General features: G+C 36.1%; 1 protein-coding gene across 1 annotated transcript in view; it reads left to right on the forward strand.

Moving 5' to 3' along the window:
* The first annotated feature begins 7645 nt into the window (after positions 1-7645).
* Positions 7646-27474, forward strand: part of LOC149780868 (uncharacterized) — a 144048-nt gene continuing 124219 nt past the window's right edge. The window contains exon 1 of the mRNA XM_089936239.1: positions 7646-7887. The gene's annotated coding sequence lies outside the window, so the exon portion shown is untranslated. The remainder of the gene's footprint in view (positions 7888-27474) is intronic.

The following is a 27474-nucleotide window of genomic DNA, read 5'->3' on the forward strand; positions in this document are numbered from 1 at the left end:
AAAAAAGAACAAAAACAGGGACTAAAAGAGACAAAAGTCAAGATACCTGTTATTATTGTAAAGTAAAAGGACATTGGTCTCCAGATTGCCCAAAAAAGAAACAAGAGGAGTCAGAAGAAAAGAAGGATTCTTCAGAAGAAGAGAGGGATTCTTCGGAAGAAGCGAGGGATTCTTCAGAGGAAGAAGAGGAAGAAAGAAGACAATTCTATTTAAAAGAAGCAAAGAAACAGGAGAAGAAAAGAAGAAGGGAAGAAAATGAGGAAAAAACGGTGAAGAAATTCAAAAAACAGAGAGACTAAACAAGGAGAAAGAAGAAGTCAATGAACTTTTAATTAAAGTGTTCTGTGGTGAATTGTGAATTGGATTGTAAAAAAATGGATAAAAGAATACATGAATGATATAAGGTAAGTGTCTTTGAGTTTTGATTTTAAAATAAGAAGCTACACTCACACACTCATACACAGACACGTACTATAAGGGTAAAATGGGTGGGGTTTATTTTTGAGTTATTGGCAAATTGAAATTGTATTTCTTTTCGAGAAATGTGGGTGGCCCTGAAAAGGGCCTTTTTATTTTGGTGTAGGGGTGAGTTTAACCAATCAACTTTAACTGCCTTAAGCCTTTGCCACGGCCAAGGCCTACTTCTGATGATTGGGTTGAAATCACTAAGGGTGGTACGACAGGCTTAGTCACAGGGTTGGCGTGTTTAGCTCGGGAAGGTCGTATTCTCTTCGGTCGTGATAAAGAAGTCTGATACATTTGTTTCAGACTTCTTAACTCCGCTAAAATGTCCAACAGTACCGTAGCCGTTTGATTTTCACCCTCTTGTTTCTTTGCTGCTACTTCTTCTTGCTGTTGTTGCTGTTGTTTTTTTCTTACCTCTTCTTGTTGCTGTTGCTGTTGCTGTAGGAGAAAAGCTTGTTCCGCTTCCTTTTGTCGTTGCATAAATTTCTCCAATTCTTCTTTCTGTCTCTGTCTAAAATTCTCCACTTGCGGTAATGAAGAAGGTAACGAAGGTTCCGGAACAAATTCTTGCGAGGTAAGAAAATCCACAAAATCCCAATGTACCTCTTCTGAAAGTAAGTCCGGGTTCCCTTGGGCAGTCTCCCCTGCTGGTGCACCCCAATGGATCGTTTTCTGAGTTTCCGTCATGTTGAATCACTGTCGCATAGATTGACTGCACACAAGCGCTAACGAATCTATATAGACCACGTGACGTCACAGACTGCTCTCTTCGGATTGGATGCGAGCTGACTGAATTTTGTAACGCCTGTTCGGATTGGTGAATGAATTCAATCCGTTTCAATCCTTCCTGTACCTATAAATAAGCGCAGTTCACTGCATTGATTCACTTGTTCTCGTCGCTTCAAGATGTGGACCGGTGTGCAATCTTCTACGCTTGTGTCTTCCATGATGTTCCGGACGGACATGCTCATGTATGTCCGATCCAAGTGGACCGTTGTCCACAGGACAAACACCAGCCTGTGGATACGTAGGATCTACGTTGAAAGACAAGGATGCCTGAAAAGAGTGCTGATTTACGGACCAACAGTGAGACGTAGCCTAAGGACAAGAAGAAGACCAATGCGGTACCATTTATGTTAATGAATACATTAACATAAACCCAAAGACCCTTTTCAGGGCCAGCCATATTTCTCGAAAAGAGATAGCCTTTCCATTGCCTACCCCTTTTTTAAAAAAATTTAAAAAAAAAAAAAAAATCCCATATTCAATTCCCCTTTGTCCCTAAACAACCCCCAAACTCTATTCCCATGTTAAATTCCCCTTGTACGTATATCGGCCCACAATTTTTTCCCATGTTAATTCCCCTTGTACGTATATTAACCCACGATTTTTCGCCATGTTAAATTTCCATTGTACGTATATTCACCCAGGGGTCTCCGTAATGCTAATTTCCATTGTACGTATAGTGCCCCACCTTACTACACTGAACACAACTCAAGTTACAGATACAAATTAAGAATTTCTGTTTACTTCTCCCTTATACAAAAGCATAAGACACAATATGAAGACCGAGATGGGGATCATCTTAATGAAAATTTCCATCAAACTATAAACATAATTCATTTTATAATTTCTAAGGTCGGAATGAAGGCTGTGTATAGATTTCATACCAAAAGTAAATATGTTTACACACAAATAATAATAATCTTAATATATAATCTACAAACATAGACAAAAATTAGCTATGTAATATGCTGTTTATAAAAAAGACATTAGGTAGTCTCGAACTCCTATCCTCAATAATGGACAAGGGTCAATCACAATAAAAATTAAATATGCAAAATATATAATCTTTGACAAAAGTCATGACACAAAACAGATAAAATAGACATGACAGTACAGTGAGTGATCTCTCTCTTCCTCGTCCCTCCCCTTAAATAATATAATGATTCCACGCCTTGTTACAGTCATTACTGACTTGATTATTCCAGGCCTTGTTATGGTGATTACTGACTTGATTATTACAGGCCATGTCACAGTGACTACTGATTATTTCAGGTCTTATTACATTGAATACAGGCTTGATTTACTCCAGGGTTTGCTATAATGAATGAAAGTTGTAATTTATTCCCCTTAAGTTGCTACTGGGATTTTTTTACTTTTGATCCGCTTGGACACAGACAAGAAATGTGTATAGACTCCATCTTCTGGTATAGTCATCAGTCCATAACCGTTCTGCTCAGCTTATTTGTACAAATAAATACAAGTAATGATTGCCAAGTCTTGTCAGGAAGTTATTTTATTGTTATCAGCCTTATTTTTCTTTCTTTTTTACCTAATAAATCTTACTTTACTTAAATTGATAAATTGCTCTGGTGGCCTAGTGGTTAGAGCTCCTGCCTCTGATGTGAGAGGTCGCAGGTTCGAACCATGGCCAAGTCATACCAAAGACTTATAAAAATTGTACTAGTAGCTGCCTTGCTTGGCGCTCAGCATTAGGAGGTTAACGTTATGACTGGTCGGCCTGGTGTCAGGATAATGTGACTGGGTGGGACATGATGCTACATGTCTGCACCACGATGCCCCAGTGCTAGACATCACAATAAGCTGCCACACAGCAGACATCATAGCTATATGACTGAAATATTGTTAAAGCTAAATTAAAAATCCAAATCACACACACACACACACACACACACACTTAAATAGATAAGATTATATAGGGAGATATTTTTGTTTGCTATTTAGAAGTACTTATGAAAAATTATAACATTATCATCGTCATTTTTGGCCACCTACATTGTACTATATATTTTGCTGTGTCTTCACATGTACATACTTTATCAAGTATCAAGTTTATTAGAATTTTCTCAAATTTGTATTGGTAACTGTAGCAATTGGGTCTGTCAGTTTCCCATAGACTATTATGTTTCTGATATTTTTTGATGCACACGGTGGTCATTCATAACGATCCATAATCTTTAATTATATATAACTATTTTTTCCTTCACTTTCATATACTTATAACCTACATTCCAGAATTACACTTTTTTGTGTAAAACTAACCATTGTGCCAATTAAACCATTGATATAAAAGAAATTCTATATTTCTTCACTATTTCCCATTACACTGGTCAACAGTGAAATCATTACTGACTTGAAAAGGCCCTAATCTGTAGTATTTTGGTGTGCCGACCACGAATATAACCGTGAAAAATTTGTATTGGCTCTCGTTTTGAAGATATTCATATACCTCATTTTCTATGTTTCACTGTGTAAATTTCTCCAGTAGGACTGCAGCAACATCCGGAATAATGATGTAACATTGCATAATACCATCATGCTCACATCATCCACAGTTGATTGCATCATTTTCTGATGCAATGCAATACTAATGCCATGCGGCTGCTGAAGTAAGTTGACGTCAGCAGTGTACTATACATGTGTAGGCCTATTATACTAATGCCAGGCGGCTGCTGAAGCTGACGTAAGCAGTGTACTATATAAAGCCCAATCAGATAGGTTCAGCATTTAAAATATTTTAGACGTTGTGCGAGACAGTTCAAGCTACTGTTACATAAAACTTATTATTTTATCCATTTACGTACAATAAAGAACAGTAATGCCTCGAAAGTGTGTTAATACCGCGGACAATTTTTGCTATATTTGTGGGGAAGTGACATTTGCCAACCAGAAGAAAAGTATCAATTCTCAAGTGAAGAAGGCATATCATCTTTACTTCGGATGCAAGGTTGGTGACCAAGACAAGCCTTGGGCTCCGCATATATGCTGTGCTACATGTACAACACAGCTTTCACAGTGGTTGAATTGCAAAAGGTCATCAATGCCGTTTGCAGTCCCAATGGTGTGGAGAGAGCCAAGCAACCACCTAAATGACTGTTACTTCTGCTTGGTTCCTCCTCTTTCCGGCGGAATAACGAAGCGAAAGAAGTCGAGAATAGTCTACCCAAACATTCCGTCTGCATTGAGACCAGTTCCACATGGTGAGGGACTTCCTATTCCAGAACCTCCAGCAGAATATTCTCTTGATTCATCTGACGAAGACAAAGGTGAGTCGACCTGTTCTTCTCCTGGTCCATCAGCATGCAGTGATCCAGATTTTCACTGTGGTGCATCATCAACCCCACACAGAATAACACAGGAAGAACTAAATGACCTGATTCGTGATTTGGACTTATCAAAGAACAAGGCAGAATTGCTAGGATCAAGACTCCAACAATGGAATCTTCTAGAAGAAGATGTCACAATTACTGCATATCGAAAGCGCCACCAGCAATTGGAGCCTTTCTTCAGAAAGGAAAGTAATCTGATATTCTGTTCCGATACTGAGGGCCTCATGAATGCTTTAAAAATCACTCATGACCCACAAGAATGGAGACTATTTGTGGACTCTTCGAAACTGAGTCTCAAGGCTGTGCTTTTGCACAATGGAAACATTCTTCCATCTATTCCAGTAGCGTATGCTGTCCACATGAAAGAGACATACGATAACTTAAGGCAGCTACTGAATTCCATTAAGTATAACAAGTACAGCTGGCACCTCTGTGGTGATTTGAAGGTAGTTGCCCTTTTAATGGGACTGCAGCAAGGATATACAAAATACATGTGTTTCTTATGCGAGTGGGATAGCCGAGCAAGGGAAATGCACTACATGAGGAAGGAATGGACTCACAGGCAGAATGTAGCCATTGGAGAGAAGAATATCCAACACCCAGCTCTGGTTGAGGCTCAGAAAATCTTGCTACCACCCCTTCACATCAAACTAGGTTTGATGAAGAACTTCGTGAAAGCCATTGACCGGACTTTGCCAGCATTCCGATACCTGCATGAAAAATTCCCTCGACTCAGCGAAGCAAAGATTAAAGAGGGAGTTTTTGTGGGTCCTCAGATTCGAGAGCTTTTCAAAGATGACCGGTTCAACAACTTGCTGGAAGGTGACGCGAAACAAGCATGGAATGCTTTTCGCCTAGTTTCTACAAACTTCCTCGGAAATGTTAGGGCAGAAAACTATAAGGAACTAGTAGAAGACATGTTGATGAAGTATAAGAAACTTGGCTGCAATATGTCTCTAAAGATTCACTTCCTTCATTCCCATTTGGATTTCTTTCCTAGCAACTGTGGTATTGTTAGTGATGAACACGGCGAACGTTTTCATCAAGATATCGCAACAATGGAACAAAGATACCAGGGAAAATGGTCCACTACAATGCTGGCTGACTACTGCTGGACACTCCTCAGAGATGCTCCCGAACAGCTGTACAAGAGACAGGCGAAGAAATCTAAGATGTAGTCAATGACTTGATTTTTTATAGGTAGGCTATTACAGTTGACCTTTTACTATTGGAATGCATTTCGTTATGTAAACATAAATTTCTTGCAGATTACAAAAAAACTAGAGCCAATTTTGCAATTTGACTGTCATATTCGTGTTCAGCACATAAAAATTGATAAGAATTGACTAATTTTATTTCAGTAACATGACTTTTGTAAAAATTTGTTGTCCAGTGTTATCAACCCCTTGTGTGGATATATGTATATATATATATATATATATATATATATATATATATATATATATATATATATATATATATATATATATATATAAAGATTACAAATCATATGGTAAATTACAGTCCTTTCAAGTGCACCGGATCCAGCAAGGGATCACGTCTTATGTGTCAGGGATTGATTAAGATAAATTCAATGAACTGACAACGAACAGTGAAAAACTGGTATCTAATTAGCCTGAGCACTTTCGACTCTTAATGAGTCTTTTTCAAAGGCAAATACAAAACATAGACAAGACAAACAAATTAAACACAAAAACCGTTGTGTTTGCAAAACTTTACATGGCTGTTTATACAGTAAGTAAACCTTTAAATTTATTAGGTTTCAACTAGTTTATTTCAACTTGTTGCGGACGCTGGAAAATATTTTTATTGACCTAGAAATCGATGAGCTATAACAACATCTCTTGTTGTATGTAAATTTATGTAAGCACAAATTATGTCCAGGATATTTCATTGTTGTAGTAGTAATTATAGTCTATTAAGCAAATTTAGAGAATTATTTAAAAGAAAATGTGTCGGCTGCAAAATATAATTTAATTTGTGCATGGCTGTCTTTTTCTAGTCTTCTTGGTTAAAACCGCTTGGTTTCAATATTCTAAGGTGGCGTATCCAGTAATATTCATTTTCTTTCCTGGTTTCGGAACTCCAGTTGGGGTTGTGAGCAATTGCAATAAGTGTTATATCAATTGCTCAAAACCCCAACTGGAGTTCAGAAACCAGGAAAGAAAAGGAATCGCTTGTCACAAATTTATTTCTTGTCTTATTATTCATGTGTTTACCCTGCAAAAAAGAATTTTAAAAATGTCTCTATTAACATATTCCATTGCCATGGCACTAACGGAACTGATACAAATATACTTATTTACTTATCTTTCGGAAGTGTGCGACATTTCGGCCATGTAAGTCGAATTACTAAACCAGCCACTCGGTCTATTTTAGTCCTACATGTCAGACCTCGACGCTGATATTTATGTTTTGGGTGTCTATCAGTGTCTAGGTCTTACATGTAGGACTACGTCTATTTATATCGCTTGACACGGTCACGCAATTTCTTGAGAAAGAGCCCAACTGTCAAGGATTCCGAATTATTGCGATATTCCAAATTGGAGCCCAACAGAACAACTGAAGGTATCTCGGTACCAATTGTTTTTCCATTGACCTTAATGCTGATGTTTGGGGAAATAAATATATTTTCTATCCTACTTTAGCGTGCATGTCACACACGTTTCTAGAGAGCAGTCTTAGATTGTCAATTTGACATGGACAAAACCAGGTACTACATTGCATTTAAGAGAGATAACTCTGCTGGAACTAGACAGGGTTAAGAGTTATCTAGTCACAACAGACGCAGTTTCAGACATGTGTACCACATTTTAAAAAAATCATAAAAAATACAAAATATCATCTAGATAGGAATTAAACTAAGCTCACATGTTGCAGGAGGCACAACTTTTTTTAAAGCGTAACAGAAAGTACAACTCTTACATAATGCACCAATCGCAGCTAGTTTTGTTGTTTATTTCGAAATACAATGTTCCTACACCTTAAGTCCCACCCACCTGGACTTGCGCAATTGGTACCTTTATACCTGAAAGGTATGTTACCGAAACTTGAAAACGCGTCCATTTACTTGTGTCAGGCTTTTATTGCATCAGGAAAAAGACATTAGAGTAAGCAAAGTACGACTAAAAGCATTTCGATTTGAATCTATGAGACAGTGTCAATATCGGGTGCCACATGCGTGAGACATTCTTGAAAATTTGGCCTCTACACAGTATACTTCCCGGTAGCTACGATGTCGTAGCCTCAACTTGATCCCGTCCACAAGGTAGGAGTAGGGGTACTAATATTAGTACTAACTTCCTGGGTAAGACGACCGGCGGGTGAATACGCTAAATAACACTGTCGCACCCCAAACAGATACGGTCCATGTATTTACCGCAAACCACCACAAAGTTACCGCACCACCTTTTATTATTCTAATTTATCAGTGAAAATGTGTTTTACGTGAACAGAATGTGAAATTTGTCATATAATTGGTGAAGAAATTTTGAAATGGGCGTTAATTTTTACACAGAGTCCGATTTGCAACTGTAAAGTGTTGTTACGATATGAACTCTTTTTCATAAGCATTACTACATCTATTACCGCGAACCATACACGCACGCATATGAAATGACTTAATTTTTACACTTGAGTCCGATTTGTAGCTGTAAAGTGTTGTTACGATATGAGCTTACTTTGTCCTAATTTATGAAAGTACACTATAAAATGGCAGTTGAAAAAAATTGTAAACTTGTTTGAAACAAACCCTGTAACATGTAGATGAAAGAAAATACACAGATGCCTTCGTACCATTTTGTTCATCTAAGTGTCATTGTTGCAGATAAATCATTACCATTCCTAAATACTCAGCAACACAATGAAGCATTAAAGTTGGTATATGAATGAACTAAAACCTTTTGAACCGCAAACATGGGTGCATCTATTTTCAGAAAGGGGCTTTCTTAATGTAACCACTCACAACAGTTAATTGATAGGATTGTAAATTTATGGTTTTATTATTTGCTTATGTATGTGTAGTAATGTCAGGCATTGGTTAAATAGTATTTGCTTCACAACTTTTTTTCTCCATATTTTCACAAAAATGAGTGAAAACAATTTTGACCTGACAGTGCTGCTCGAATTCTACAACAAAGCATTGTTCTGTATGTTGGGACCTACATACAAGGTTTGACACTAACACAGGTCTGCTGGCCTGAGGCCACCTGATTTTCAGAAGGACCACCACTTTGCTAAAGCTGGGTGGTCTGTGGGGTCTGCAATTTTTAAATTGTGGATATAAAAAATATATCTATCCAATGTTATAGGATTGTATAAATCTTTTAATTTTAAGCATGTCAGACATGGAGAAAATTTAAAGTGAAATGAAGCTAAAACAAAACATAGATCATGCCTATGCCATTTAATTCAAATTATCATTGTCGTTTGGGTCCCTACCATAACTTGTCATTTGGGTGCTTACATTGTTTATCATATAAGAGCATCAAGCATTTAGGCAATTGACCTTTTGTTATGTGGTTTCTTGTGTTTGAAAAATGTGGATATTTTTTTATAGTTTCTATCTGCCACCCCAGCCCCCAAAAAGACAAGAAACTCAAAATACATGTGTACGATAAAACCAAAAGAGAATGAAATTTCCAAGATACCTGGAAGCAGGAAGTCTCGTACCTAACCCACAGCAAGAAGAAGGATGATGTTCTGCATATAATATAATCGGGAACATTTGTAGTTGGCTGCAGTATAACTTTAAAATTGGTACAATCAGAACCCATGAGCTGAGATGGCAGACCCTGGCTGTTCTGAAATTGAGGAGTCTTTTACTTTGCTGAATAAGGCAGCCTTTGAAAAACTGGTCATATTTAGAAATGCTCATTTTGTTGAGAAACTTGCAGGCCCATATATTGACTATGTGGAATTATTTGAGTTGGACAAGGTTTGGGAATAGGTGGTACCTGCCTGATGGACATATATTGTCAGAAATTTATTGGGGCTATTGCTGATAATTGTAGGTCAGAACAGGACCGTATCATTTCCTCCAGTCAGGTTTTTTTTCTCAGTTATTAGCAGGGATCGTCCTGGGCTTCGCCAATGTCACAAATTGCGATTTTTTTCCCTTATTGGCGACAAAAATATCCCATCTGGCGATTTTTTTGGCGACATACTTTTTGGTTATTTAATTTGTACATACAATCATGGATTTGGACTGCATAAATTAAAAGGGAGAATGAAAGGAAGCCACAAACTTGAGTAAGCAATGCATTGGAATCAATCTGTTACACAAACGATCCTATGTTCGTATTGACGACCCCATCTTTACAGTGCATTGTTACATCATAATCTGCTTATGCTGACATCTGGGCTGAGTACTGTATGCTGCGATAGTCAGTCATGCTACCGCACCATACCTACAACTGACCGACTTCTGAAGACGCGAATAGAACAGATACAGTTAATTGTATGGCTAATCCTTCTGTGTTTTTTTTTTTTTTTTTTTTTTTTTACATATACCAATACAATAGTTTCGCTGAACCTTTATAGAAAACTGATAACGTTTGAAGTACCCACTGTGTATAAATACAAAGCAAATGGAAAAAATCTCAATCACAATTATATCTGTCGCCAGTGCAGCATTTTACTCATTGATCTTTTCCTTTTGCCATCAATTCCGTGTTACGGCTGCAGAGACTTAAACTCCACAACAAGAAATAGCACCAAAAAAAACAGTTTTGCATAATTAATAATAATTATTTATTTCTCAAAATACAGGAGTGAAAGAATCCCTAAATTGGGTGTGAATTTATGCTTATATATACGGTCCAATATTGCCAGGTGTTGACTCGTGTAAGTTTCATTCGTGGGAATGGACATCCTATTTTGCTTGTCGAGAAAATTTATACAGCATTCAGTGATCATTCTTGGGATTAAGGAAGCAATTCACTACAAGCTTTGTGAAGCTAGTCATAAAGGGGTGGGGGTGGGGTGGGGCTGCAGAGAGACTACTGGTGTCACCTGTCAGCAGACTGTGAACGTGGATTCAGTAAGATGAACCTCATAAAAACTGACATCAGAAATAAGCTCTGCATCTCATCTCTCAAGAATATAATGAGAATCAGCATGTACAGATGTGAAAAATTAGACTTTGAAACTGCATTCAACAAGTGGGCAGTCCTAAAATCGCGACAGATCTTCATGTAACATTTTGTAACATTTTGTTAATGCTTGTTGTAATTAAAGTATTAACTAACCCATCTTTTGTAATTTTCATTGCCTGTTACATTAATCGACTAAATTAACACTTGGAAAAATGTACACTACTTGTTTTGGCGACACTTTTTGAAAATTGGCGACAAAATATTGAGGTTGGCGATTTTTTTGGCGACAGCTTTTTAAAAGCCAGGACCATCCCTGATTAGTGATTGCTCCACTGACATGTTTAACAAAGAGGCAGAAATTGTATACATTCATTCAAGTGAAAAGTAAATGTTATAAACTTTAATTTTATACTATTGAATTTAAACTATTGAACAGAAATTTAAAAATAGATCCATTCCATTTATAATACTGTTAGCTCTTAAACCACCAGTTTAACATTAGATCTGTTCTTATATATTTAACTTTGTTAATTCAATAATTTAGTATTTCTTCTTATGTTTAAATTCATTTTTTGGTATAAAAAATGTACCCAAGGTAGTGAAACCATCAGTCATGCTCTAGTGGGCTTTGTGTCAGAGAGATATGGGAATGAGTGGATGAAAATGCGAATGGATGGTGCGTCTGACAGTGATGTTGATGCTGCTTATGATGATGATGATGATGATAATAAATACCACGCACAAGATTTGTCAGCATCACAAACAAAGCATATAAATTGTTGATGAATTTAATGTAAACTGAAAAAATAACAACCTCGTATGCATGCTTTATTTTATTCTATAAATTACACACTTTTTTTTCACTAAGTAGATCTGTAAATGAGAATGACCTTCTATCAGTGAGAAAGACCACCAGTTTTCAAAAGCAGGAAGTCCTGTGGGCTTCCTACTTAAAAAAGTTAGTGTCAGACCCTGACATAATTGCATTTTTGTGCTATGTCTTGAATAAAATAATATTTAGACTTTCTATGAGTTAAATATTTTCCTTAATAATTCCCCCCCCCCATGCTATTGGTGGGTGATTTTATTGTTAAATAAGTTCTATCGGTGGGCTCTGAAAGGCCAAAATCATGTCTATGGGTGGCTACCCAGTTTCAAAACTGCCTTGCCCCAGTCCCATGTTTGTTTTAATGGAACAGCCCTAAGAATTTTCAAACCCATCCCCTTGAAATTTAGTAATGAAATTTAAATCACGTGGACAGATTCATTCAGCATAAAGCGTTTGAGACCAAGATATTCGTCATATGATAGACCAAGGCAAATTACACCACATCAACAGACCAGTTAGAAGCAATTATTATTTGATTCAAATGATTTTTGTTTTCAGTTTTGCCTTCGTGTCTAGTACTGTAGAAATCTTCAAAGGAACGGAACTAAATCCTTGTATCGCTCAGAAGAAGACAGAAAAAGGAGGTGTATATTATATTTTTATTTGATGTAAACACTAGAGATAATAACTTTATACATTACATTAAAAAGTTTACATGCACACGTGCATGCGCACACACAGTAGTTACATGACAAAGTGATCCTCATGCACAACACACACAAATGCAATGCCTTTCTTATGAACTTATAAACAAAAAAAATTAATTAAATAATTATGACAAATTATTGTGAATGAATCATTATCAGTGATTTGAGGAGCTGCAACTATACTGACTGACACTCAGCTGAGAAAAAAATACGTCTTAATATTCATATAAATGCAAGTGGCAGATAAACGGCGTAATGGAGAATTTAGTAATTTATTTATGGTGTTGTATGCAGATGCCTTCGCTGAAACTGATGCTTAACTTCAAAGACTACTACTGCTACCAAAATAACTAAAGAAATACTGCAACATCTGGAAATTAAATATAAGCCTGGAAGAAAAAAACTTAAATTGTAGTCTTTCAAATGGGGGATAATTGAGTAGATATGAAAGCTGGTATTTTGCTGATTGCATGATAAAGATAGTATGATGTTTATTTTTAGTGGTTGTCTTCTAATACAACTGTTATCGTTGAAATTGCTAACTGATCTACAATAAGGTTTTGGTCATTTAATTTTAGGTGGGGGGGGGGGCTGGACACTGATCATCCTTTTAGCTGAAATATTTTCTTTTCTTTTTCTCAAGATAATTAATGTTTTTTCCAAATAATTGCATGGATATAATATTTATTTTTGGTATACCCCGTTACAAAAGATTTTGCAGTAACTAGCTCTAATTATTATCAGATTGTTTCTTGGCTATGGGCAATGTTGCCTCCAATAAGTTTCATCCCAAGACGTATCGATCCTACTAAACTCCGCAAAGACATATATAACTAGAGTGAATTACGTTAAATATTACATCTTGTATTTTCTCAAAACAATGCAGTCTTATTATTTTTACAGTATTGTAACTTTCTAAATATATTTAATTATGGTTAGTGTAAGTTTATACAAATATTTTCCCAAGTGCAGGTTGAATTTTCTTCAACTTTTTTGTTCATTCTACTCTTTCTCCATTTGTTTGACAGTGAAACATTCTCTCGTCAGTTTATAAAAATATTTAATTATGTAAGTGTTGAGAGAGAAAAAATTTGACAGGATCACGATGGGCAAATACATTGCAATTAATTACAATATTGGAAGATATGTAGTGTTGATACAAAATTTATATCAATAAATATATAAGAATTAGAAAATGTTTGCTTTGTCTATGATCATTATTTGTTTATTATCTGTTTAACTCAGTACAAGGATAGAAACATTTTTAAACTTACAAGACTGGAAAATATTTATTGTTGATATAAAATGTATGTCATATGGTAGTGAAGTGCTGCTGTATAATTTGATTAACACACGTCAACGTTTGTTACAATCAGAAGTAGGTGAGTAGACATGCGCTACCTTTAACCCAATTAGCACATTTTTATTATGTCATTTTATGACATTGTATGCCTTTGTGAAAAATAACCATTTCAGTCTGTCGTTAGTTTATCATATACAGACATGTTAAAATAATAAACATTTCAGTTACGACTTTTGTCAGGCTTTGTATGCATATTTGAGATGCAGTAAATTTGGAATTTGTCTCCAATAACCAGTCATTCATTATGGTGTACATAATAAATATAACATTTTTCTTTTTTGTAATTTATGTGGCCAAAACACCCTACAACAATTTTCTCTCAGTAATAGTCGATATGGTAAGAATTCGTATTAAAAACAAAACGTGGAGCAGTATGGTTTATTCTTGAAATTTATATCTTGTTTTTGTTGTTGCAATTCTTGTTAGAATTAGTGGCGAATGGTTATGTTGGTCCAGTAACATTTGTAGGAAAGAAATACTGTCCAATGATATTATAGAAATTGACTGTTTTTTTTTGTAGAAGGTATTGCCTCAGTTGGCATTGTTTATCAATACATTTTGAGATATATCAAACAATAGAAAAAGGTGTTATTTGACAGCTTCTATTATCTAAATTTCCAGTCTGTCCAGCTGACATATGGCTGAAATTAACAAAATCTAACTGCTCTGAATAAACTTCTTCCATTTTCTAAATTTCGTATCTGTCCAGTTCACATATGGTGGAAAAAACACTACCTGTTGCGAAAACATGCACATATTCAGATTCAGTTACGATTTTCAGAATTATTTGAGTGATTTGAGTAACATTAAATACTTTATTTTGTATTTGTATGTGTTATTGTAACAACACTTTACAGCTGCAAATTGAACTCGATATAAAAATTAAGTTTCATTAAAAAAATTTTTCCGCTATTATATGACAGGCTTCACATTTTGTTCATGTAAAACATATTTTAGCAGATAAGAATAATAATGCCTTTTAAAGGTGGTTTGCTGTAGGTTTGTGGTGGTTTGTAGTGGTTTGCGGTCAATATATGGACCACAAACACATACATATCCGGGCAGACGTCTTACCTTGTAGGCCTAGGATGAAGTATTCACTTGGCCTTGTGCGTTACTATTTGTAACGCCCCTTCTGATTTTTAAATGAAAAGCATCTTGGATATTAAAAAGAAATGCATAAATCTTATTGGTTACATGAAACTTCAGCATCAATCCCAAATCACAGGAGTCAGACAACACAAAATAACCTTATCTGTATTATAAATATGCAGTCTGGTGTTTTATCAATAAAATGACATTTTTGACAACACGAAATAACCTTATCTGTACCATAAATATAGATTATATTAATTTGTAGTACATTTGTGACGACACGATATACATTATATTTATAGTACAGATAAGGTTATTTCGTCTTGTCACAGATGTCATATTTTATTGATAAAATATCAGGCTCCTGTGCCCAACTCTATCTTTGATATATGTAATATGCAAGTATATATTCATCGAGTATCATGTTGCAAACAAATATCAGGAAAGTTGATAAGTTGCAGTAGCTTGTAAGAGACTGTGAAATGTCTATTTTTAGTTTGTTTCACATCAGATACTCCTTTTTAAATTTGTAGTCAAAATCAGAAGAAAAAATAATTCTTTAGAAATTTTAGAACCAAAACAATTTTCAGTGTTTACAATAAAGAGAACTGAAATGATATCTTCGAAAAAACATTTTGAAACTTTTTTTTATAAATCAGGCCAATATGGCTGACTTTTGGTACTATCAAACAATAATTTTTATATATCGACCAATGTCTTTTATGGACTTTTCATGCAGATCATTTTTTCTTCACATTATAATATTTAAATGCAATAAATATTGTGTAAAGAGTTATTGATGAGTAACCTAATGTTTAAATATATTTTACTGTGATCATTTAATTTTTATCTTGTGAGTACAATTCTAACCAGCAAACCAACTTATTGTATTGTCTGTTTTACCTTTGAAGATTAAAATATATTAAAGAATGTATATATTTCATATACTGCCTGAATTAAATCCTTTAAATCTTGATTTGTAAATAGATATTTTATTACATTGGTGCACTTATAATATAATAATGCTTTTGTGCATGAAGGATCACAAAGTTATTTAAAGCCAGCATTACATGTTTGATCTAGATTAGAGAATCCAGCAAATTTGACACTAGACAACAAAAGTGCCTTAATTATAGCGGCATTGATCAGACAAGTACTTGTTATTTGGGGGCCCCGAGTGGCTGAGTGGTCTAAAGCGCTCACCGTTCCGGATCACTGCCATCTCACCTCTGTCTGCGTGGGTTCGAGTCCAAGGCTTGGCTAGTGTGGGTAGGTGGGAAAGCCTGCCAGTAGCTTCTAGTGGGTCGGTGGCTCTTCCCTGGGTTTTCCAGGGTTCTTCCTCCACCAGTTACACTGGCCGCCATGTATAGCCTATCTTGTACTGAAAAATGGCCTTAAACCCTAGAACAACAACAACAGCAACAGCTTGTTATTTGTTACTTGTTATCTGGGTATCATACAACGGTGAAAGAAGAAATTATAAATATTGAATATTGTTATCTCATTGTAAGCAGTTTATAAAAATGAAATATAGATAGATTTTATATACATGTATATAAATAGTACACAAGTGTGTAAAAAGAAGATCTCTATATTTTGATATGCAAAGAAAATCTTGACCATCTACTGGAACCTATCTACTTTTCTGACATTTTTGTGTTATACATGATACCTATAGAACATATTCTTCGTTTATTATGTGTATCAAAGGTATATTTGGGTGTATGTTGGTGTTTTGTATCATAAAATGCCAAAACTTGTATTAGAAGTCATGCAGGTTATGTGGACATTCAGTACTGACTATTTCAGTAATTAGTGTCACTTTTTAGAATTTGATTATACAGTACATACCTTTAATAGTTGAATATTCACTTTATTTCAAACCTCATAAATCCAAATTTTTGAAAGGTCATTATATACTGGTGCATGCTTAAAGAAATACATAGTGCTAAATCAGTGCTAAAGTATTTGAACATGTTCAGACACTGCTCCGGTGGCCTAGTGGTTAGAGCATCTGCCCTGGATGCAGGAGGTTGTTGGTTCGAACCCTGATCGAGTCATACCAAAGACTTCTAAAAATGGTACTAATTGCTGCCTCGCTAGGCGCTCAGCATTAAGAGGTTAGTGTTAGGACTGGTCGGCCTGGTGTCAGGATAATGTGACTGAGTGGGACATCACGATATAGCACTGCGGCAGGATGCCCCAGTGCTAGACATCACTTTCAACTGTCACACTACAGACATCATAGCGATATGACTGGAAAATTGTAAAGCTACATAAAAGTAACATTAAAAATCTAAATCACACACACATGTTTAGAAGAGGTCAACCAAAAGGTGTGATCCAGTACATACCAGATTGAGTGTCATGCATTGTGAGGTGACAACAAAAGCTATGCATTTGAGAAAAATGTGTCCTGCCCAACATTGTTATGATTTAGACTCAATGGCCTCTTTTCCTGACCCAGTTTAGAACCTGCAGCCACCATTGTAAAAGTCTATAGTTATCAATAATTTTTGTATGGAAGATTTTAATCACAGTTAAGGTACAGAGCATTCAGCAATCAGGACTTAATAGCCTTTAGTTAAACTATATCAGTATTAAATTTTAGAACAATAATTGCTATTCAAGATGAGCAACTGTACAGTCACATACATACTTACTTTGACATTTTAGTCATTTCATTCATGTATAATTCCTAACTTGATTGTTGTCATCTTGTTAGCATTTCCAATGAAAAGGGAAGTTTTGTTAATAATGCCATGTGTGCATAGGTGACTCTTTTTGTCAAACAACATGTGTCATGTAGTTTGCCATCTTCATTTTGCTTTGAATAAACCCCTTTTAACACATATATACAAGAGTTACACTTTTCTGTTTGCTGAATTTTTAAAAATATTGAAACTTGACAAATATTGGATGCAGACGGCACAATTTTTACTGACAATTGATAGTTCTAAAAACTGGAAAAGGACCAGATCATTGCGTTCATTAATGGGCAGATGCCATTTAGTTGCAAACATGAATAAGGTGACAATGTTAGGGGACATCTGGTGACAACTGGGTTATAATTTACAAATTATGCATTACAGGTAAGTGCATTATTTTATATCCTTGATGCTTTTTGTTTAAAATCAGTAGAGGGGTACAAACAAATAGGAGACTAAGTGAATAATATAACACAAGGTAAATAACTCGTGGTTTGAACTCTGGCCCCTTGATGACTGTGCTAAGTTTGTTATATTGTTTGTGCATTGAGTCACTCTTAACTTTCACAACCATAAAGAAGTCTTTCCAGACCTTTCCTCAATGCGCAACATAGATACCTTGCAGATTTTGTAATGGCCACTTTTTTTCATAAGTTTCTACTACTCAGAAGTTTCTACTTTGCTTCATGGAGGACAACACTCTACTTCAGAGTAAATAATCCTAGGGTGTGATTGCTTCAGAGTTTTGTTTGGCTTGGTTTTGAAGGGTTAAATGCCATTTATCAGCATCTGACTTGCTATACATTGCAGCCATTATATTTTGGTGGGGGAAGAATCCAGCAAGAATCACTGATCTACTGGGAGCTACTAGCAAGCATAATCAGAGGGTCTACCTACAGTAATGTTAAAGAAATTAAAGTTATGGAGCAAGAAATTTAGTATAATGCCTTTTAAAGTGTTGATTATGGATTTTGTTGCATAATAAAAATAAAACAATTTGTACAGTTATTTTTATTGTACATCCATTGACATTAATATGATATTTAATGGTGGTGATGTTATGGTACAGTAATGGAACACCACTTGAATATACAGTAAGGGAGACTATATCATAGTAGCAAATAAACCTTATTTATTGCACCAGTGTGAAGAGAATCAGGACATATAATCATGTCTGATGAGGCCCAAAAATGTGTTTCTGGTTGGCCATCCCTCCCTCTGTATCATTGCTGACTCTAGCACTTTTTTCCCATAGAAAAAAATTCACAAACATCACATATAACCCAAATTTTAAAATCAGTGCAATAGGGGCCTAAGTGAATGGCTGCGAACTACAAGGAAGTCTATCATCTAAGATGGAGAATTAAAGAAAAGAAAATCATTATAAGAAAAATCATACCTATTATTATTATTGTATTTTGTTGTGTAGATGTGTTGTACGATGGATAGATCTTTACTCCATAGATACATTAATACTGGCCACCATGTATAGCCTATCTTGTATTGAAAAATGGCACTAAACCCCACAGCAACAACAACTCCATAAATATGAGAACTGCCAAAGCCCAGCCACTTGAGATGAGTCATAAAGTCCCATACCGTACTAAAAACCTCTTGAAGAAGAGCAATAAACAGTCTGATAAATATAAACACGCTAAACTATATTTTTGTTAACCGGCAAACATGTCTGAATGAAAATGATTACAAGATTGACAGAGTGTTGCTGTTTAATTTTTTTATCCAATTCTATTGGTCATATACAGCAGAAGAATATACAGGATTGTCTGTTGTCCATCTGTATTTATTGCTGCTTCTCCTGCACTATATGGAGGATTGCCTTAAAACTTTACACACATATTCACAGTATGGCCAGCACAGAAACCATCTTGAAAATCTTGATATTGCCATTCATCTTCACTCTAAAGTCATATTAACATAATGTTTTTATTGGAAGACTTACCGGTATTATGTTGATCAGTTGGTCTTAAATGAAAGAGTGACAATACAATTACAATGGTTGCTGTCTTGAAATTCATGTTTTTGCTTCTCCAGAATGGACAGCTATACCAACATGGGGTTCTAATGAGAAGATTAATTATAATAAACAGTTGGTTCAGAATGAAAATGATGCAGATCTGATGTTAGATACGGAATTTGTTCACATTGCTTAGGAAAGAGATAAATAGAGCTGTTATTTCAAACGCACATTTTATTTTTATTAACTTTGATCTGTACCATGGAGAGTTTCAGTTTTCTTTGCATAAACAAAATGTTTATAAATTTCTGTTGCTCAATATATTCTGTAGCTCAAGTTGATTTTGTTGCCCCTCTCATTATCTGTCTCTGAGCCTCTGAGGACAATGGGCTGCAAATCAGATTTACTTTATCTGCTTTACTTGACAACAGATCAACAACTTTTGGATTCAGAGACAGAGACTCACATAAACACCATCCAACTACAAGCACTCTAGGTCAAGTAAACCAAAGCAGAAGGTGCTTAGCATTTTCATTCTTTATAAGCAATAAACTCAAAAATGATGTAAGAGAGTTGAGTGACATGAGTAAGCTTGGCTCTTGATGCACTACTCATGTATGACATAAACCAGAATTACATCAGAATGCACAAGTACAGGTAGTTACTATATCCAGCTGAACAATTTCTGTTCCAGGTAGTGAACTTCTAGGGTATTCCAGTTTCAGGTACACTTCAGTCTATATTTATGAGCAAACTATAAGTAAATTTTAAACATGTGGCAATTCAATATATTTTAATTCTCAGATTGATTGAAGAATAGCAATAGTACCAATTAAATTGTTAATTCAGCATTATTTATGTATAGTTCACACAGATTTTTCATTCAATCAACTTCCTATCCACTGATTTACTTCAATTCTATTTAATTACTGTGACGTATCAAACTGAATGGCTCTCTTGTTTAATAACTACTTTCCTTCTGTTTGTTTATTTAGTCAAACTTACATTTTTTTTGTTTCTTCCTTGTTTTATTCTTATACTCGTTCATTTATATGGATGCAGATAGAAATAAGACTGCATATGGAATAAATTCGGAAGTATCATCACATTTTAATTCTTTAATTTATCATTTGGGATCTTTACAAAATGTGTTACCAATGCCACCATAAATATTTTTAAATGGTAAAATAGTACTTGTGTAAAATAAAATTTAATATCGATATTGTATAGCTTCTTACTGCCCTCGTATTATAATAAGAATTCATCCTCCCTCAGAAAGTTATGGAACATAACAATGACCCATTGAGCTGACAAATCACTGTTGTTGCTCAACTTTTTTGAAGGTGTCATTTGCTCTGAAAATTGCCTTTGGCTCACATTAAATCATGCATTGGGCAAATGAGTTTTCCAGGTGATTGTTGTTAACAGTCTCTGCAGTGCCTGGCTAGCATTCATCCCACCCCTACATTTTGTAGTGTGTGGGTCAACTTTAATTTTTATTGATACTTTTTAATTGTGTTTCATTCATGCCTGGTGTAGCTGTCTTCTATCATTACTGGAACTTGAGATTTCATTATCAAGTGTTCCTTCTTAGTAAATGTCTATTTATGCTCCCCTTTTATGTACTACATTGAGTTAGTCTCACATAAGGGGGTTAGCCACATTATATAGCTTCTAATTTATTATTTTTCGTGTTGGTTTTATTTTTGTATTGAAATTTACTGTCATTAGTACTTCCTGACAGGCACTACTTATATTTTCAAATTAGAGTGAGTCTTCTCCCACTCCCTCTGATCTGTTTTATACTTTCAGGTAAATACTTTTAACTGGATTTTTTAATATTTCCAGTCATTAAAGACCAATACCAGATTCATTAAAGAGCATAATAGATTAGTGTGTTTCCAAGGCTGCTTACCATTCCTTCATCTCTGTATAACCCTTCATTAGCAGAGTCATCTTTCTTTACTCAGGTTTAGCACTATAGTCTTAAAGCGGTATAATTACAAATCTTACACTGCTTGTCATCTTTTGTATACATACTATACATTACATGACATTTTAAGTGCTTATGTTTTTCATTAGTATTGTAATTGAAACTGGTATAGTTACAGGTCTCGAACTGCTTATCATTATTTATATACACATAATGATCTGAATCACATCATAAGTACTTGGACTTATATTAATCGTATTGTTGATTTCATTGTTTTCAGATTTTGAAAAGAATGTCTAAACAAAGTGCAGAAAAATACAGGCATAAGAAGATTCCGTGGGATTCATATACCACCTGCCTTTTGTGCAAAGGTTACAGATGTGCAGACAGGTGTCCAATCAGGTGCATCTAGCCTATCAAGGTGGGGGACCACCCTGTGAGAGATGAGCAGTACCCTCTCAGGGCAGGTAACCCAAAGGTGACTGGCAGATCAAATCTCCTTGGTAGAGGAAAGCTACAATCATGTTTGATTGTTTCTGAGGAGGGATCCTCCTACATACTGGAGTCAAGTGACTGGTGGCTGGTCACTATATGGTTAGGAACAAGTAACTAGGTACAGGGCACTTGTCACTGGTCATGAAAACCCACTCTTTATGATGATTGGGATCAAGGAAAGACCCCTCTTTTATGAAACTACAGGCAAACACCCATTGAGAAACTGAGTGACAGTCAGCATACAGACACTCAAGGAGTGAAGGGGATTGGATTGGGAATCACTCTCTTTCCCACAATGGAATGTGGGATCATCCCTTTCAGGGCAGTAACTTATTCTTGTCTTTCATACTGAAATGAACTTTGGTCCCTGGCATCAAAGTAGGATTAATGTTGTCAGACCAATTTAACCCACTTAGAGTGTGGAGTCCAAGAGGAGGGAGAGAGAGGCATGCTCATTTCCCCAAAGTGTCATAGGAAAGATGAGAGGCATCCTCATCTTGCAGTTGAGACTGCTTCTGTGGAGAGTCTCCTTGCTTGGCTGGAGGTGTCTCAAGATGAAGGTTCCTTTACTCACCGGTTTTCATTGTACCAAAGAAACAGGCCTCCATCACAGAGAGATATGGGGTGACAGAGTTGTGGCTCCCCGCAGTGGGAGCAAGATGAGATATCTTTTCAGTCCTGGTGGACTTACATGAGTTTGACTCAGAGCAGGCTGAGGTGGCACGTCCTCCTGTCTTACAGTGCTCTGTTTCTTCCCACCTGTTGACTCAGGCTGAGGAGGAGGACATCTAATCATTTGATAAGGCACTAATTGAGCTCTACCATCTTTTCATCTGAGATTTGTGTCCCAAGCCCTCCAGCTCAGAAGATACAAAATTCTCTCCAGTTTGGAGAGACTTTCTGGGGCTACCTCTCAACCATACATTGCTCCCCCACTTGGCCATGGTCAAAGAGCTTTCAATAAGGTTTACCAAAGGTCAAGAGCTAGTTAAACAGCATAAGGAGTATTCCCCTTCTCTCACATTGAGATCATTGGTCTCCTCGGCTAGTTACAGCATCCATGCTTATGCTTAGCCCCATAAATTACCCAAAATGTACACCAGAGTTTAAGTGGAAATGTTTTCCGGGACCTGGTCCCACCTCCAAATTAGGGCAATAGGAACTTTACAGCTCAAGTCTAGGTCACTGATTACCATAGCCTCTCATGCAGGCCCGTTTTTCAGCAGCTTCCTTCACTCTGCTGAAGGTGGAATGACTGTCCCACATGCTTGCTGGAGGCAGTCGCTAGAGCATCTCAGCTTGCTCTATCAGAGTCCAATGTACAATTGGTGGAGTTGCTCCACCTCTGTAAGGATTTCACTCTAGACACTTCCACGGTCTTTCTTGAAAACAGCTAGAACTCCCTTTGGTCTGCTGTGCTGGAGGTGGAATCACCTCTTCTGAGGTTTTATTCCATTCTGTGGTTTTCTAGGACCTGAGAGACCATCAACATTAAGTACATCTAGTAAAGACTGATATCCTAATTGGCTTACTACTGAAATCCTAGATGCTATGAAGACACAAGACAAATTCAGGGCTATGGAAAACCATGCACAATATAAAGTATGGAGAAATAAAATAACAAGTATGATCAAAATAGCTAAAAAAAACTTATTATCAATCATTGCTTGAAAACAAAAAGAGCAACACAAACTCCATTTGGAAAGTCTTCAATGAACTCACTGGAGGAACGCACAAAAAACAGACAAATAAAATTCACTCACTTCTGGTAAATGACACCATAGTCACTGATTAAACTGACATTGCAAATGTTTTCAATGATTTTTTCATCAACATTACCACAAAGTTAAAAGAGCCAGTGATAGAAAACAACTTTAATGAACTGAAAAAGTTCTGCAGCAGTAAAATCTCAAAGGAGGTATGTTTCTCTATCCCACCAGTGTCAAAAAACTTTGTTAAAAAATGTCTCAGTGAACTTGATAGCAAGAAAGCTACAGGACTTGATCAGATTGGTCCACGACTCATTAAATCTTCTGCCTTTGCTATTGTAGATAGCATAACATTCATAATTAATTTAAGTATTGCAACCTCATCTGTCCCCAAAATATGGAAAACTGCAAAAGTAACTCCTATTCACAAATCTGGTTCTAAGGATGATGCTGATAACTACCGACCAATTTCAATACTACCAAACTTGTCAAAATTGATTGAAAAACATGTCCATGTCTCATTCATGTCATATTTAACCAAACACTTGCTGTTACACCCTAATAAATCAGGCTTTCGACAGAACCATTCCTGTGAGACTGCCTTGATCTCCCTAACTGATAAATGGCTTCAAGCACTTGACCAAGGTAGAATAATAGGAACTGTATTTGTAGATTTCAGGAAAGCTTTTGACATGGTGGATCATGAAATCCTTTTGAAGAAACTGAAAATCTACCAGTGTGATGAAAGAACAATTAGATGGTTTACTTCGTACTTAAATGAGAGAACACAACATGTTTACATAAATAATGTTCTGTCTGAACCTGAAACAATTAGATATGGAGTACCACAAGGCTCAATTCTAGGTCCACTACTATTCATTTTATTTATTAATGACATACCACTTTTACTAAGAGACTCAATATCATCTACAGATCTCTATGCAGATGACACAACATTGTCAGACATCCAAAACACAACGCATGAGCTCGAAATTTCTTTACAGAATGCACTAAACAAACTGGAAAACTGGTGCACATGTAATGGCATGGTGGTAAATACTGGTAAAACTAAAATATTACTTATCTCAACACGGCAAAGAAGGACAAATCTTGATAGTGATGAACTATGTCTGACATGGAAGGATACAAATCTGCAAATAGTCTGTCATGACAGGCTACTTGGTGTTCTGGTAGATAATAACCTATCATGGACTGAACATATCAAACATACCAGTAAAAAAGTCAATTCAAGTTTATGGCTTCTCAGTAGGATAAGACATTTTCTCCCTGAAAGGCACAGGAAACTATTTTATAACAGTTACATACAACCCTATTTGGACTACTGTAGTACAGTATGGGGTAATTCAAATGATAAAAACATAGCACAGCTGGCACATCTTCAAAAAAGAGCATTTGGGCTAATATCAATCCAGAAAGAAAGCAAGGAAAGTTTAGGTGGTAGGTTAAAAATATTACCTATTAAAGACCGAATCTGTTTGAGAAAAGCCAAATTAATGTACAGGATATCTCAGAATAGTGCTCCTGAATATTTACAATCACTATTCCAGTATAGGCTACCTGGTAATACTCCCCACCTGCGATCCATGTCTACCAAACAGTATAAAATTCCTAAACCAAATAAGGAGTTATTTAGAAAAAGTTTCCAATATTCTGGAACTCTGCTCTGGAATAGTATTCCAGATGAGATTAGAAATGCCCACTCTATTTCCTTCTTCCAAACCCAATATATCCAGTGGCTTCAGAGATGCAGCTTAAATAAATGAATTCCTTCGTATGAGGGCCTCAAGGTAGATTAGTTTTTAGCTAATTGTGTTACCCTCTTTAAATAAGGTCATTATTATTATTATTATTAACACAGGCCCCTTGCATCTTCTACTGGTCAATTGAAACTGGTCAGCATGACCATCCCCAGGGGTGATCTCCTTCCTTCTTCTGAATCTTCTGGTTTCTGGAAAAGGAAGAAAGTTTCAGCTAATCATAGTCATTACCATGTTAAACATTTTTGCAGGATGAACCTATCAAGATGGAAACCACACCTTCAGTCAGACATGTCATAAGATTAATTATCTGGGCAGTTTACTGTCACATCCCTTATTTCCTCATTACAGAAAGTACCTCATGTTCTGCTTGGACATGTTTTTTTTTCCAATTTTACACTCTGCCATTGACATAGCCTTTGCACCCATAGAGTTTGCCATGATAATGGGAGTAGTATATCCACCAGTAACAAGTGAATTAAATAGGCCCACGAGGTAGAAATGGCTTGGACCTCAAGAGCTTCCTCATGAATAAAAGACCACTGATAGGCTCTATTGGTCATTTTAACAATCCACTTAGAAATAGTGGATTCCTTCCAGAACTCTCACAGGAGGATGAATTGTTATTACACTATATATGGATAAGGGTAATTCCATCTGGGAATAAGCAAGCTGTGCAATACTGACAGGTAAGTATGTTTTCATTAAAATCAGTTTTACCCCCACCCACCCAACTACATTTTACAGCAGACACTCTGCAACCCTGGATCTCTGATGCAAAATGTCAGGAGATCCCCTTAAGGGAAGGAAAAGTCATTTCCTACCCTTGTTTTCCTTTTAGACAGATCACTTCAGTGGCCTAAGTGGTTAGAGCATCTGCCTCGGATGTGGGAGGTCACAGATTCGAACCCCAGCCGATTCATACCAAAGACTTATAAAAATGGTGCTAACACCTGCCTTGCTTGGCGCTCAGCATTAAGAGGTTAGTGTTAGCACTGGTATCAGAATAAAATGACATGTATCATGATGTCCCAGTGCTAGACATCACTTTAAACTGCCACACTGCAAGCATCATTGCAGTATGACTGATTTTTTTAAAAGCTACATTAAAATCCAAATCACACACACACACCCACACACACACACACACACACACTCTCATTTTAGACATGGCCAGATAGAATCTTTATGCCATTACTAGGTATTAAAGTCTATCTTGATCATCCCTGTATGTGGAGAGAGAACGACCTCAACTGAGGTAATATCCCTGGCTGGTCTATCAGCAGGCCAAGAAGAATGTTGAACCACAGTCATTGGGGTCACAAAGGAACCATCAAGATGAGCTGAATAGTGCAGATTCTGACTTAAGGAAACATCATGAAGAGTGGAAATATGTAAGCAAATAGGCAGTTCAGCTTTAGACTTGATGTGTAAACTGCCCAGGCTGTCTGATTTGGAACTTAGGATAAATACTAGGGGAGACTTGTTTAGTTTTGTTGCAAACAAATACACCAAAGGTTTCCCCAACAGTCTGAAAAGGGCATCTGCTCTTGGTTGGTTTAGCAACCATTCCATTCCATGATGACTACCTAGCCTTTCCTGGATATTCTTCTTGCCATAGATGTGATGAATTCAGATAGTAATCCTCTCTGAGGCTGCCCAGCAAAGGAGGTTCTGGACCTCCTGTTATAACTCTATGGTCTTAAACTGAGTAACAGAAAAGAGCGAGAACAAACAAGTTTTGTAAAATTCAAAAATAATTTATGTCCCCTAAAATACAAAGTGAAAAATTAAAATAACTTGTGATATGGTGAATGAAATCCTAAATAGTCCTAAAACTTCTTCCATAAATCCAAAAGTATCTAGTATTCCATATGAGTTCTGATGGTGTTCCAAATGAAGTTCAGTCTGTTGTGCTGATGTGCCAATAGACTGGGATAGTTTGATATGGTAACAGTCTTGATGTATCACAATGATATAATCCAATATATTTTTTAAATGAATTCACAGTAGTTCCAAAACAGCTACTTAATCTTAAAATTTATGAGTAACTTCTAACTCTAATGAATAATTGAAATCCTCTCAGCTGAACACAACTAAATGACACCACTGAGACTGATGTTTAAGATAGGAATACCATATTTACCATATATAATGGGACACTGTAT

The sequence above is a fragment of the Sinohyriopsis cumingii genome, chromosome 16 (genome assembly GCF_028554795.1).
Source record: "Sinohyriopsis cumingii isolate HCF-2022 chromosome 16, ASM2855479v2, whole genome shotgun sequence".
Lineage (NCBI taxonomy): Eukaryota > Metazoa > Mollusca > Bivalvia > Unionida > Unionidae > Sinohyriopsis > Sinohyriopsis cumingii.